This window comes from Notothenia rossii (genome assembly GCF_949606895.1).
Source record: "Notothenia rossii genome assembly, chromosome: 5".
Classification (NCBI taxonomy): Eukaryota; Metazoa; Chordata; class Actinopteri; order Perciformes; family Nototheniidae; genus Notothenia; species Notothenia rossii.
This window is the reverse complement of record NC_136903.1, coordinates 17,449,466-17,465,518: the sequence shown is the minus strand read 5'-3', so window position 1 is coordinate 17,465,518 and position 16,053 is coordinate 17,449,466. Positions and strand designations below refer to the sequence as shown.

At 38.8% G+C, this 16,053-nt stretch overlaps 1 long non-coding RNA gene across 1 annotated transcript in view; it reads right to left on the bottom strand.

Moving 5' to 3' along the window:
* Window positions 1-5,970: 5,970 nt before the first annotated feature.
* Window positions 5,971-16,053, bottom strand: part of LOC307039908 — a 60,158-nt gene continuing 50,075 nt past the window's right edge. The window contains exon 3 of the long non-coding RNA XR_013808359.1: window positions 5,971-6,311. This is a non-coding gene — a long non-coding RNA (uncharacterized lncRNA). The remainder of the gene's footprint in view (window positions 6,312-16,053) is intronic.

The window sequence follows — 16,053 nt, the reverse complement described above, 5'->3', positions numbered from 1 at the left end:
CATTAAACCAGATAGAAACCCAGAAAAAACACTTATACTTCAATCACTATTATTATTAGTAGTAGTAGTAGTAGTAGTAGTAGTAGTAGTAGAAGTAGTAGTAGTAGTTTTACCCTCAGTGTGTCTCAGAAATACTTGATTCAATCAGAGTGAACATCTGTTGTGAAAGATATAGGGCTCTAAATAAAAAAAAAAGTGCCAGGTTTTTGGTAGTAGCCTTTTGAAAGGTGCAGAAGAATAAATGGAACAATGTCTACCTGTTACATCCCATTGTCTTAACAAGTAAGTAAACAAGGTAAATGAAACTTTCTTTTTGCAGACCACAACTTTACCTTGAACATTTTCTTGCTAAATATGTGCTCGCTCCACACATTTGTGATTTTGCAGGGCCCACTGTTGTTATTTGGATTATTTATGCTTCGTAAAACAGATCGATGGCTGTTTGAGATAACAGATCATCTCCCTCGCTCTCTGGAGGATTGTTGTAAAGGCTTCAAATGAATACCTTTTCCTTACACAATAGCCATCATTCCTATTGCAATGCATGAAATCCATGTAGCAACATACATGCGTCTCTTGTTTCCTCTATATCTGAGTGACAGATGATGTGAGAGTGTAGGTGTGTGTTCAGTTAGTGCGTTGAGTGTGTATCTGTGTGCATGCCTGTCACTGTGTGTCAGTGTGCACTTTTTAATGTCGGAACAGACTAAGCCTGCTTATTTCTGTCAGAGTCGACAGCCTGTTGGGTGAGAATAATCTGGAGCTGTCAGTGTCTCTGCATAGCTCCAAAATGTGTACGACCTTGTTACAAAAGGAGACTCTTTAATAAGAAGGTCCCTCTCCTTTTTTTGGTGATGCAAAAAGTTGTCCTTAGTCATTTTCATGAATTTCTCAACTCACTCCCAGTGGGAAAATGTGGCATTAATGGCTCATTGAAAATCTTATTAGGCAACATATTGTGGATAGAAGATTTCGTAATTGAATGTGTCATTTTGCTTATCCTCTAAGACTTACAAAAGTGCTCAAGGACGTTCTGAAAGGGATTTACAGCAGACATCATGAAACTGCATTTTACATGTTTTAAGAAAAACTCTTTAAAGGAACCAGACTAAATCCAATCCAATCCATTTTATTTCTATAGAACATATAAAAACAACAGAGTTGAACAAAGTTCTGTACATCAACAACTGTATAAAAACATAGCATAAATACATAAAAAACAGACAGGATATGAAACAAATGTAAAACACGAGACAATGAAACCAGATCAGAAGCCACAGACTGAAAAACTCTCCTACATGACGTAAAAGCAATACAAAACCCAAATGTAAAAGCACAAGTGTCATACCTGGCCTGTAAATGCCAGGGAAAAGAAGTGGGTTTTTAAACGAGATTTAAAAACAGGCAGAGTTGGAGCAAGTCTAACCTGGAGGGGCAATTCGTTCCATAACTTTGGAGCTGCAACAGCAAAGGCTCTGTCTCCTCGCTGCTTAAGCCTTGATTTAGGGACGACCAGAAGTAATCTGTCAGCCGACCTCAGTGACCGTGTGGGTGTGTATGGTTTTAAAAGATCTGCCAGGTACGGTGGGGCTAAACCGTTTAAATGTGCTGCTGGGTTAGTCAGCTATTGGCACTGACCAATATCCAACAATGTCCATAGTCACAATACATTATAATCTAACAACAGATATACTAATGCATTCAAATCAGATTATAAATTATTCCAAGGGGTCATTGGTGGCTTTAAGTAAAGTAATGAAGTTCCTGAGGTATACGCAGATATGGTAAGATTCGAATCCAGTCATAAGTCACTATAAATGTTGTTTTTCCTTGTTTTTACTCCCACCCCAACTCTCCTTTATTTTGTAAAGCGAGTCAGAGAAAAGCGCTATCGAAATACAATTTATTATTATTATTAGATAAGTTAAAACAAAAAAATATCTAATAATATAATACTTGACCTCGTATATCATCATCAACCTTACCTTTATTTGTATTTTTATTGATTTAGATTGAGGGAAATGTTTTGAATAAATTCCTATAAGTGATCTTTAATTATTTAACATGGAGAATACAGCAGCTGTCAGCGTTTGGTTTTGTGCACCAACATGCTATAAAAACTGGCATGTAGAAATCAGCATACGTTTTGGAAGTTAATGTATAGCAAATTACAATCAGAAAATGATGAAAATCCAAATCAGTGTCAATTTAATTATTGTAGATTTCAAATCTGGAAACATGTTATTTTGTTTATTTTATTTTGTTTTGTTGTTCATTGACCAAGACGTGTATCAGTATAAGCAGTTGCATATTATTTATTAACAGACATTTTGCAACACCATCACTGAACTCACAGCACTGATGGATGAGAATCCAGGTCAGACATCTCTTCCTTTCACACAGCCTCATGATTTCACACAGCTGTTTATAAGGTGTGTGTGTGTGTGTGTGTGTGTGTGTGTGTGTGTGTGTGTGTGTGTGTGTGTGTGTGTGTGTGTGTGTGTGTGTGTGTGTGTGTGTGTGTGTGTGTGTGTGTGTGTGTGTGTGTGTGTGTGTGTGTGTGTGTGTGTGTGTGTGTGTGTGTGTGTGTGTGTGTGTGTGTGTGTGTGTGTGTGTGTGTTGTTACACTGAACCCGCTCTCCTCCTCCTCCTCCTCCTCCTCCTCCTCCTCCTCTTCCTCACCCAAACCTGAGCCCTGTCTGACACAGCCTGCATTTCACATCCTACTGTGTGAAGCTCCTGACGTGATTGGAAGATAACTAAAACATCTGTGGTCATTGCAGTTACATCATTACTTGTGAGTGGCCTCAACAGCAGCAGAGGAGATTATGTCTATCAAACTAGATTTATAAACTGAGGCGTCAAGTTCTCATAAAAAGAGAGATGACATGTTCAACAAGCCATCTGAGAAACGTGCTAAAAAGGTTAATTTTAGCATTATGTATTTTACAACATGCTGCAGTGCTACAATACTATTGGAATAAGCTGCAGTTGAATGGTTCCCCTTAAGGTATATTCTTAATGATAACGTTTTCATTTCACAGTGTAATGCATGTGATTAACTGTCTTGTACTAAGGTGCTTTGGCAGCAGTTGTCCTTGGAGGGCAGTAAGATATTTTACTCTAATTTGAATGTGACAGCCCTCCCATACAGCCAGTCCAACACATGAGGAGAATATTAAGTTGTTAAAGCGGCAAGTGCCTCATGATGGGATATATTCTTATACGGCAAACGCAGTTATTTGCACTAAGTGAAAAACAAGGCAAAAATAAAAGATAGAAAACATATCAATATATCATTCAGACTAATGTTTACCACAGCATCTGCAGCTTCACACAGGAGAAGTATTTGAGGAGATTAAAGCAACGGCCAGCAGACAGACAGAGCTAGGCATGTTTCCAAGGTAACAAGCTGTGCTATGGACAGGCACTTTTTGATGGCAGCAGAGTCAATATACAGAAGTCTTTCTCAAGCAGATGTCCACTTGATTATTCAGCTATACGGAGAATGAAAGCACAAAGACATTCACATCTCAGAACAGAAGCCCGGTGTTTTTGTACTGCAAACTAAAACACTGATTGAACAGAACTAATTACAAGGACAGTATTGTAGGGATGGTTTGACAATGTAGGTTTTCTTGGTAAAAGTTATATTACAAGGAGACAAAAAACATTAATATAAGGTCAGATCCAGAGGGCTGCAAGCTTATTTTAGCCCCATAACCAGCTGTAAGACAACAAGCTGTAGTTTTAAAACTTTAGTTTTTCTGCAAATTAAACAAATGAGATGTAGCATGTAAATTAGTGGGCATTAGAGGCGAAGGTAGGGGATTTAATGAATCCCTTACCAACCCCTCCCAATTATTCCTGCAGTTTAAAATCCATTGATAAGCCAACTAACGGGCTGCTGGCTGTAGCCCCATATTTATCATACAGATACTAAAGGGGCCTCAAGCTTTTTATACATCTCTTGGCAATAAAGCATATTTTCCATCTATTTAACCAAAGCAAATGATTCATGAAAAAATGTCTTGTTTTTGAAACAGCAAAATACAAAGTGTGCGTATGTGTGTGTTGTTTGGCTGTCAGCAGCTGCAGTGATGCTGCCTGCCTCTGTGATGTGGCAGACACTATGAAGGTTCGACATGTCTGTGGTATTTTTGACTCCTTTCAGGCGAGACGGTCTACGTGGACTTGTACTATGTATTATTTAAAACTCTCTAAGAAGGTTTTTCAACTTCTTTCCTCTGTTTTTCCTGCTTGTGTTTAAATGGGTGCCAAAATGTGGCTGTGTGCAGAAGAGCTGGAATACATCTCATTTTGTGGGGAAAGGAGCGGGGGCTCTCGGTGTGTGGCAGAGGCCTACTCTTGGATTCATTTGTGTGACGTGAATTAATGGCTCACTGGAGTGTGGCTGACGCCCTTTAGTATCACCCACAAAGTACGGCGCAGCTCCAGATGAGATCACCCAGCAGCCTGAGCACAGATGATAGATGCAGAACCAGATGAAATGATGTTGTCACCTAAATCTGTTTTTGTCTGCCTGATGAAATCTTCTCTAGGGGAGTACTTCAGTTACAACTTCAGCTCCCCGTGATTGGTCTGGAAACCGTCTCATCTCTCATGATTAACTTGGGTTCAAAATGTGAAAAAGACCCAGAAGTACAAGCACCCATCATCACTACCCCCTCTCATCCAGCCCAAAATGCTATTCTTAGAGTGTGCTATTTTTCCTTGTCACATACTGTACTCTACTTGCTTTTTCTCCCAGAGTAAAAAATCATGTATTTTATGTGAAGCCTGTCATTGTACCTGGTGGAATAGAGACAGGGGAATGAAATGTTCTGTGTGTGTGTTTTCATTCCAGTAGTTTGTGTTTAACATATTCTATTGGTTCCAGGCTTGCGGTGAGATTACAGCCCCACCTTTTCCTTGAACACAAATATGGGTTTCATTCAGAAAGCCACTTTAGTCAAGTCTTATTTTAAAGCGGTAAGCATTATAGCCTGTATTCCTCTGTGGCAAGCGAGGAATCAACCATGCCTTTATTTCTGTAATTCAAGGTTTAGTCCACTTAAGGAACAACTCAGTGTGAGCACCAGAGACAAATTGGCAGCGTGACCGTGCCATGCTATAGGTATTGATTTTTTAGCTTTGTTTTGTATGCTGTGGTGTTTACAAACCTGCCCAGACTGAAGCCAAATCATTGTTGTTCTGCCTCCCCTGGGATAACAATGTAGTTCAGGCAATAGGATGCCTTAACAGTAGATCCTTAGAGGGGCTAGAGAGTGCAATGAGACTGGGGCACTAAGCTTGACACAAGCAGAGCTGCAGAAACATCCATTAAACTTGATCTGGTTTCAGGCTAACAGAAGTAAGAGGCTTTCATTCAGATGATGTGCTAATTACAGTGTAATCAACTGTTTAGTATCATAGCTTTTGTCAGTGCTTAAATATGCTACTTTTAGCATTTTAGCATCAATAAAACGATCACAGACAGGGCGAGCAGCCTCTATTTGATGTTTTACTTTATGTGCCACCTGGAAGAGCGTTGGAGGAAATCTGCTTGATGCTTTACAACATACAGTAAAACAGAAGGAGGATGCCTCCAACTCTAATGAAGCATTCACATCTCCTCACAACGGCAGATGGAGCAGGAGAAACGCTTGTGGAATAATAATGTTTATCCTTTTAACTGATGCAAAAAATAATCATTTAGACGCTGCGGATTTATGAGTTAATGCGCAAACACTCGGGCCAACAATATCACAATTTGGCATTTTATGTTTTTTAATGATTTAAAAAAACAGACATGATAGACTACAGGCTGCATGGAGCTCTAGTTTGTGCCTTTAATGTATCACTATACATTTGCACCACAGACATAACCATCTGGAGGAAAACGCTTTCAACCCGCAGCATGATTTAATGAATGTTTCTGTCAAGTTGCAAAAATATTAATAATGAACGTATCAGTAAAATATTTATTGACACATGTTTTTGTTAAACACCAGATAAACAACCTTGCAATGCAATATCTGCTTGTAGTGACTTCAGCGTTATTCTACTTTTTATGGCTGAATTAAGTCTCTCACAGCACTTGGTTGAGGTTAGGAGAGATGATGGTCTTGGTTAACTACAGACAAAGTCTGCAGCGACTTGAAACACAAATCATTACGTGCCTATTAACATTCAACCACAGCCACCATCTTTCACTAACCTTAACCAAAGTGTTTCTGAAGGATGCAAATCCTGGTCTCTGGACACAGTCCTGAGGTTTCTCCACCAACCACCCATCCTGGCCTCCAGCACTGTAAACAAATGAAGCACTTCATTTAGTATCGTAAAGAAAATAGGAGCAATATACTGTAGTACTAGAGGAAGGCAAATAGCAGCGCTTTGAGTGTGCAACATGGCCATCAGATATTGGTTCATTACTCAAGTTGTACTTTAAATGCGGGCTGAGTGAACCGATTTTAATCTACAACTGGAGATGCAAATTGAGGACTTTTCTTTGCTTGACTCTTTTACTGCTATATCTGCCATCAAATGTTTTTAAGTAGCTTGATATAAATGAATACGGCCACCGTTTGAATAAGAACCAAAAACACAAAAGATTATTGCATGTTTTTTACAACTAGCAACAAGCTATGAACTATACTTGTAAAACATTCTTTGTAACTTGTGAACCTTTATTGGGTCGAATTCACTTTTGTAAATCTTCCTGGCAGCAATAGTCATTTCACATTAAGCTACAAAGCAGTGACCTTGAAACAGGGTGGGGCTGTGTATTTCGAGCTCCGGACCATTTGTCTCTCCAATTTCTCTGCAATTCCTGCAGTCCATCACTGTCATAAGCTCATTATTGATCAGAGACTGATGCGTCTCATGTTCACAGTTAGTTGTCTCCTATTGTATCCGCATCACTCTTATATGAGCTTTGCACATTGATATGTGCCGCATCAGAACTGTAAAATAAAACAGGATCTTCAAGAGAGATTTCCAGTAACAATAAAAACATTATAGCTATGATCCCAAGCGCAAAACTAAAGTTCAAATATCTTTATTTATTGGTATCCGTGGGAAGACATGGATAAATGATTTTCATTTAACTCCAGTGGTCCGAAGAGAGAGAGAGCAATTTGAAAACTCCTACCCATCAAAAGGTCGACTAGGAGACAGAAAATGACTGCTGCATGAAGACTGCAAGGAAATAGGAAATATGCTGCAAAGTTACTAAAAAGAGGCCAATTATAACTAAAATGGGATGCATAAAAGACTGCAGAAAGATGCTTAGCAACAGAAAAAAGACACTAAATTACAACAAGGAGATGCAATCTTTAAAAAAAAGAACATGCAATAAAACACACGCAAAACAACCATAAAGACACAAGGGGCTACGAAGACACAAAACGACTAGAGACAGATTATAAAACTACATGAGGGATATTTGTTTGTATCTGTTTCCGTCTGGGTTCCTATGCAGGAGGGATGGAGGGATGGGGGCATTTAAATGTCTGTGTCCTGGGACATGTCGTCTTACAATCTGTCCATTGCTGAAGACCTTTTGCGTTAGGGTTAGTTTAAAAAGCAGCTATTTATTGATAATATTTCAAATTAAAATGTTTTGAATTGTCGGTTTAGCATATACAGTATTAGGGAGTCTACACTGGCTGTAATTGATCATGTAAAATTCATTATTGCCAAGAACCAAATGCAATGTCCTGCATTCAAAAACAATTTAATATTTAAGTGCGAGTTAAGGCAGTAACAGTACCTAGCTCCCTCTCAATAAGACGGATATAGCCTACTGTAAGCTTTCCAACAAAACCTTCTGAGCGCACCCTGAAGCGCTTCGCTGTGCAAACAGCAGCAGGAAATGACTCCAAACTGTACCCAGAATGCGAGCATGTGAACAAAACACCCCAAAGAGCGTCTCAAACCATTGTGCAAATGTGTGTGCAAATGTGTGAGGACTGCTATGTGGCATGAAAGGAACATCCATCTCATTTAAATAAGTCCACAACTCCGCAGTATTAGGGTTTGGGGCTCAGTAGTCACAGGGTGCCTCCACAGGAGCCCCCCCCGGGCATGTTATCTTTGTGCTGATTGACTCAACGGGCTCTCATTATCACGGGCAGAATGAGCTGTTAATGTTCTCACAGCCTCTCCTGCTCATTTTCAGGTTACAGCGTGGTTGGGGAATGTCACTTCAATGCCAGTTTTGTTTTCCTCTTAAATTGGTTGAGGCAGTTACCACATTATTTATAGCACATGCTTTATTTGGTATTCCCACTAGAATAATCCAAAAAGCTCTTTATTGTTACAGCGATGGAAACTCTTTAAAGCTGTGGCTCTACTGCAGTTCTTTATCTGACGGACACCTCGCAGGATGTAAGAGTACCTTTTATAAATGGTTGCCTCAAGGCTACAATCTTAGGGTGAGATACTGTGACTGGCTGAGAAGAGGTTTGTAGCCAAAGAAAAGCCATAGATGGTTACACCAATCACAGAGGACAGAGGAATATGTTCTCAGAATCAACACGAGCTGTCATCTCTTAACTAACAGGTAGAACCGGACGCAGGTGATATTTAAAATTCCTATATTTACCTCTGCTGAGGATTACCTGCTTACAAAGTTATGAGTCAACGGTAATGAAGAAATAAGCAGCTCTCAGTTTCACACTATGTATTCAAATATTTTAAGATGAATTGCTCAGCAGTTTCATTGAGGGATTAAACAAAAGCTACAAAGAGTTGTAATTTGTCACATAATACATGAATCCGTACAAATTGCAATCTTGTAATTCTTAAAGCTTTTCCTGGACCGCAGACAGGAGACAATTTATTAAAGCATTGCACATAAAAAATCAAGGAAATTCTGAGGAAGATGAGGGTTGTTAATGGATAGTACATTAAATATTTCTCACCTCTGATGCATGGGACATAAATGCTGCATTGGAGCTACAGTGTATCCATCTAATGTTTTGATAATATCTATATTAATTCTTATTCCATTTCATCTGACAATTTCTTTGAGAAAAGTAGAGTTCAGACAGTTCAGATTTACCCTTGGCAAAAACATGTTTTCTTTTAAATCTTTGCCAAACATAAGGAGAAAACAAACAAGGAAGATATATAATTATCAACCTCTTCCATTGCAGTTTTGGCTTCCAGCGATTTATATTAATTAACAGGCCTTGCAGCTAAGCTTGCTTCTTGAATGACAATGTTTTCCTCATTTGTTTCAGAAGCTCTTATCAAAAGTTATAGACCTGGCAAGATCAAAGTGCAGCTAGTAGTTTCCCCTCCGGCACTTTCTGACTGCTAGAGCGAGATTTTAAAGGACTTGTGACAAGCACACATGCCTTTGAAGCGGATTAGTATTGTTACCTTCTCATGTTGCACTACTGTCCCCAGAAGTCAGTGGTTTAAACTATCTGGCCGTCTGAATCCCACACAAATGTCCCAGTTGTGAAATATTTGTTCTCACCATTTCAAAGTGGCCCCTTGAGCCCTATAGTGCTGCACTATAATAATAATGAACTGCAGCTCTATGGGGCACAAAAAGCTGCTGCTGATAAAACTTATTAAGCTTCTTTTTCATGTCCCCAAGGAAAGATTGATTGCACTTGAGAGCCTTTTAATATAAATATATTATCTCCCTCAGTGGTATGAAATCTCACTCTGAAAAATGCTGCTCCAACACTTTAGCAGTGGAAACGTGATCAGAGGCAATCCAAGACTGCAGCACACTTTAAATCCTGCAGCTACAGAGCTGAAAAGCAGCTCAATATTTGTTGCCTTGATAGAACAAAAGACATGTGATTGTTTACTTCACCTTGAACATTGTCATCACATTATCTTTCACTGCTCCTTGGATCCCTTTCAGTTTCAAACAAAGGGAGGATTAAAAGGCAGCTCCTCCACTGCTGATCACTTCTACGTGTCAGCAGCAGACACTCTGTACAGCTACTGCAGGTGTTGTATTGTTCATCACCCAAAATATTACAAACAAAAGGTAAACAGTATCAAACTGTACTTCCTGCTGCAATCTTGCTGACGATACTGCTGCATCAGGACCAAGACCACGAGAGACAGTTTTATCCCACAGGCAATTAGACTTACAAACATCTGTGTACAGTCCACATATTTATATATTACCATAAGCATTATTACCTGTACTGTACATTATTGAATTAACATTCTGTTTTATTTAACTATAAAATGTATATAGTTTACTTATTTCTTCTAGAAGACATTTCAGACATTTTGTCCCTTGCACCATTCTCAATATTATTTCTATATCTTCTTGAATTTATGTTGATGTACTGCTTCAAATACTACATTTAGAAACAACCAGAAATAGAAATAATATATTTCTTTAATTGTATATGCGCCATAAATATGAGACTGGAGCCAGATGATGATTAGCTTGGCTTAGCATAACGACTGGAAACAAAGATAACAAATTCCAACTACTGGTACATCTTAAGTTCATTCATTTAAAATTAGTATATTTTCTGTTATATTTGTACAAAGAAAAAGAAAACAACCTACAGGAAAACAGTCCAGCCCATAACCCCCAGTGAAACCTCAACTTGTAGGCTACTTTTTACACAAGAAGAAATATATTACTTTTTAGTTAGTGATTTTACAAGGTGCCGGTAGGTGAAATGAATTACTTTTTGTATACATGCTAGCTATTTTCAGTCTTATTAATAAGCTAACATACCCTAGCTGTACTGTAGCATTACACAGTATTTAACAGACACACATACTGTAATGGTATTGAACTTTCTATCAGACTGTTCTGGGGCTAATAGTAAATAAACATTACACTTATATCTGTTTCGAGTGTCAATATTTGAGTTCAGTTTACAGCTCCCTCCTCAAACAAAGAACATCTAACTGAATACACCTAACTGCTACTAGCATGTCGGTTACTCTGCGCCGTACCACAAAACGGATTTTAATTGAGTTTGAAATTGATGGATAACGAGTTGCTATATGTCTCGTTCCCTTTTTAAAGTTGTGTGAGTGAGGCAGAGTCTAGGATTAACAAGGACAGGTTGAATTACAGCTTCAGTTTGGGGGCAATTCAATAGGAAGTGAATCAATCTGAGGATTAATTGTTGCACCACATCCTGAGCAGCAGACACTCGATACAGCCAGAGGGAGACTGCTTTAATGGAAATGAAATACAGACAGTGCACTGCTGCAGCCGCTTAACCCTTCACAGCTCCTACACATGATTAATGTCTTATTAAAGAGAATAGGCAAGGTGAGTATCATACATAGTCTCATTCATATAGTATGTTCCAGTTTAAAGAAGTGTGTTATAAGAATTTCTTCATTGGAATTTTTTCCAGGTTGGAGACCATTTCGAGGCTCAAGGATCCATGACATAAGGTATATGAAGGATGGTTAAAATGGCCCTTTAGAAGCAAAAGCATTTTGAGGGTCAATGAGGTGTGATAAATGCCCCATTTTACAGCTGAGAGCCCCTACATGAAGATATAGGTATAAATGTGGAGATCATAAAAAAATATGGAGCTGAAATTCCACTTTAGGCTTCATGATTTTGTTCATTTATTTGACCATATCTGCTGACTTGTATGACTAACAGCTGCCAAATGTGCATACTCCAAATACTACAGTATGGGCATGAGTTACCTTCTAAAGTAAGTGAGATATGGTGTTGTTTCACACCACATGTAATATCACTGTGATATTTGTGTCTAAAAGAATGCCATAAAAAGGCCTGTAGTATAATCAAATGAAACAGAAGGTTAGTAATCTTTGTTTGCCTCAGACTATTTTAGAACACTCATTCTGTGTGGATTTCTTTGTCAGAATAAATAGAACCAATTAATAGAGAAGGTCACGTTGAAAAAAGTTCTCAGGAGAATGAAAAATATGAAAGGGCAATATGGTGTTTTTCTGTGCATACAATATTAAGACCTACTGAAGTTTCATTGCTAGTTTATACAAGGAGACTTGGTACCTGTGGCAATTTATTTTAATTTTAAAGAACAAGTTGTATTCTCTTACCAGTGTTAAGGCTATAACAACATATTTAACCGGTTTGCACCTCAAGCCATTGTAGCTTTCGAACAGTTCACACAATCGCATTCAGGAGATGAGATTTGTCCGTAATTGGACACATTTCTTTAAGACTAACCATTAAAGTTAATTTTCTATGTCTGTACAGCAATTAAAATAACACTCTCATCTCCAGGTCCATTTAGTAGACTGTTCTGTGGCTTTAAACTTATCACATGTTAGAGGAGACTTTTTAATTTTTAATTTCAGACATATTTCTATATTTAATGTGAAGCTTCCCGACAATGTGATCCTCAGAGTTTGCTTGGGTGTAAACTTTTTTTGGTGTTGAGTCAATTCCATTCCATTCCTAGATTCCACCGGTTCCGTCTGCGGCGCGAGGGAGACATTAACGGAGAATATTGTTTGTCAACAAATTTAAGGCATTGAGCCAAAGCAAAATAATAAAAATGTCCGATCTACAACTATTTGGTTTTTGAATAACAAATATATTTTCAGTGATATATCAGTAGATATGCTTTATTGAATGGCATAATCTGACTGACATCTGTTGCACATATTAAATTCTTTGTCCGTCTATGGTTGACTTCGTGTCAGACCATATGTGTGTGCACATATTCACAAACAAATTGCAGATTGTTGTCTGGGCTGAGATTCATTGCAGGAAATTGATTCCTCTTGGACATTACTCTTCCAAAGAGATGCTGCTATAGGATGTGAGGCAGGTACACACCGTCATTTGTCAGGTGTCTCTGCGAGCGCTCTCATGCTTTGACTTATCGCATCTGGGTTGGCTAGAGAGGAGATAGGCTCTTAAACAAATGGCTGCTGTCACACAAGGGGAGGCAGCCTTTAATGAGCCTGTCTCCACAATTGGCACGGTTCATGTCAAGCTCCAGGCCGGCTCTAAACCGGAGCTCTAGCGCTTCTGTAGGTGCAGATTTGTTTCTGCTCATTGTTATTTGTGTGTTACTGTAATAATGTATCAGCACCACAGGGAAATAATGGATGTAAATGTTCAGAGTGCTGTGGCAATGAAGCTTCAGCAGACTTTTCCTGATCATCCTCAATGTCCAATTACATTTACAACATATTCAGTTTGTTATCATGTCTGAACAACTTAGTATCGACTGGCTTCTGATAAATAAATGAAGAGTAATACATTTTCTAATGATCAAAATGAATGCGTGCTATTTGTGACATGTTTGATTTTTCCCTGAAATGAAAATGCTGCCCTTTGAAAAACACGATAGTTGGGATTGTAAAGTTAAACCTGGCTTATTACAAAGACTGGAGGCAGGGAGAATCTGCCTTAGAAAAAAGGTATAAAAAAAAAGACTGTGCACAACTTCCATTTAGTGTTACACTTGTAACACATATTAAGAGGATTTTCGACACAAGATATGTTTAACAAAATCTACATTTACATGTATACAGTATATTTAAAAGCTTGACACAGTTGGACATGATGTAAAGCTGTAATGTTATGTGCCCATTGTTGACAGCTTACAGTCTCCTTATGCTTTAATCTCATACAAGTTTAATATGTTTTCACAGTCAAAGTAGATCCATGCATTGTCCACCCATAACAAAAGGTTTTCAGCACTGCTAAGTAATATAGCGGTCTTATCTAGAAGCCTTTCAGATGAAGATAAATGGGTCAATTTGAAAAGTAATTAGCTAACCTAAAGCTAATGTGTGTTTCTTGAATATCTGCCCTTCATCACATTGTGTGCCAAACCTGCGATCGGCTCTCCTTTCCTTTGTTCCCTGAAAAGTGAATCTGTTTAGAAAGAATGGCAATGATTGATTTGCGACAATGCTTCCTCTCTCTTCCGGACATTACTAAAATACCTGTTCAGGATCATTCCTGAATACAACAATGAGGGTAATGGATCGTAGAATCTCGCTTACTTTTTCCGTGATCAGGGAAACAATTAAAGATACTAAGTGAGTGCGACAGACAAAGCCTGTATGAAGGTTTTTAGGCTTCCTGCTGACAGAATATGTTCTACACATACTGTATTGTCTCTTTGAAGACTGGGGACAGTTTTATTGCCCAGGAGTATCAAAGCAGAAATCCTCTCAGAGATAAATGCCTCCATCTACCTTTTTCTCCCTCTCTGTGAGAGATAAGGACTCAAAGTGATGATCCTGCTGAGCTTTTCAGACAGCGTTGTTTTCTACCCTAGCATAGGCTTTGATTGTTCCCATTGGTTATCCAGACCAATCCTGCAAAAGTGTAGACACAATTCAGAATCAGAATCTACTTCTCTCTTTAGACTCAACCCTCTCATAGCAATGTATGTCTGGAATACAAAGGAGACAGCCTGAAGCAAAAGAAGAAATGAGAAAAGTCAAATGAAAATCACTGGGCATCAAACAGCAAAAGGTCTACTACCGTAATTTTCGGACTATAAGGCGCACCTGAATATAAGCCGCAGCAGCTAAATTGAATGATGTGTACATATATAAGCCGCACTGGACTATAAGCAGCAGGTGTTTTAATGTTTAATTAACATATGTAAGGGTTCGTGCACAGAGGGGATTGTCGGGAAAGACATGGCTGTTTGAGGAAGCTCCCATTTATTAACATTTCAACAAACAAGTTGCATATTTGCATAACGTATTCAAGTGTTACCATTTAGTGCAATAGTAGCTACAGAACATGTGCTGTGTAAACTGTACTGTATCACATAGCGTTTCAGACACACAAACTTTTCAACTTTCAAACTTAAACGGTGCGCTCCCAGCGCACGTACCGGCAGTGATCTACAGCAGTGGTTTTCAACCAGTGGTACGGGGACAAACTGTCTCGCTCTCGTAATGTCTGTCTGTCTTGCTCTCGTTCTGTCTCTCGTACCACTCTCGGTTCCACTTTTACTTTTGCGCGCTAACTGTCTCACTCTTTTCCGGCCTCCAGCTTTTCCTGCTGGAGCCCGCCGCTTAAAGGTGGGGGGTGCGGACCGGCCATAGAGCCCAGAGTTAAAGGTGGTGGACTGTAACCTGTAAAATCCATAGATTTAGGAGGTCCCCTAGTGGCCGTTAGCTGTAAAAATCCATAGATTAGCCGCACTGTTATATAAGCCGCAGCGTCGAAAAATGGGAAAAAAGGCGCGGCTTATAGTCCGAAAATTACGGTAGTTATGTGAGGCTGCACTTTGAGACAGTGGGCATTAAAAGGTCCCCTATGATACTGTTTTTCATCAATATATTATAGGTCTCAGATATATACAAAACATGTCTCTGAAGTGTTTGGCTCCAAATACCAAACAGATCATGCAATGTAGCATCCCATAATCCTCTCTGTTTCAGCCCTGTTTCAAAAGTGCTGATTCTCTGTCTGTTACTTCAAATGAAAATAAGGAGCCCCTCCCCACGCCCCTCTGAGAGATATTTGGTTAAAAATAACACAATGGTGCTCTAGGAGGAGATTCAGGTGATAAGGTGGGGGGGTGTTACCTTGGTTGGTTATTGGCTAATGGTTACACAAGTCAAAAAATCGTTATGACATCACAAAGTGGCCAAAATCTGATCAGCTCATTTTCAGACAGGTCTTTATATAAATGGATCAAGAAAAAAAGAGAGCAAATATTTGTTCCTGAAACTTTCAGAATCTCTTTACACAGAGGGGACACATGTTGATGTATAAAAGACATGAAAAAGTGGATTTTGCATAATAGATGACCTTTAAGCTTAAGGCTAAAACGCTACAATAAAAAAGGATTACAGTTTAAAGAGTAAAAATTTATTCTAAACACAAGACAACAATATGGGATAGGTAAAATGGTCATTGAATTTTACAACACCCCCATGACAGTGCAGAGAAATGATGCACTGCCATCACTGCTCACTGTGTGTGTACGACCAAGATATATGGCTGATATGAAGACTTCTATTTCAAAATCGTAAAACACTGTGAGGTACATTTCATTTCATGTCATTGTAGAGTACTAATATAAATAAAAGATGACACTATAGGTAGAG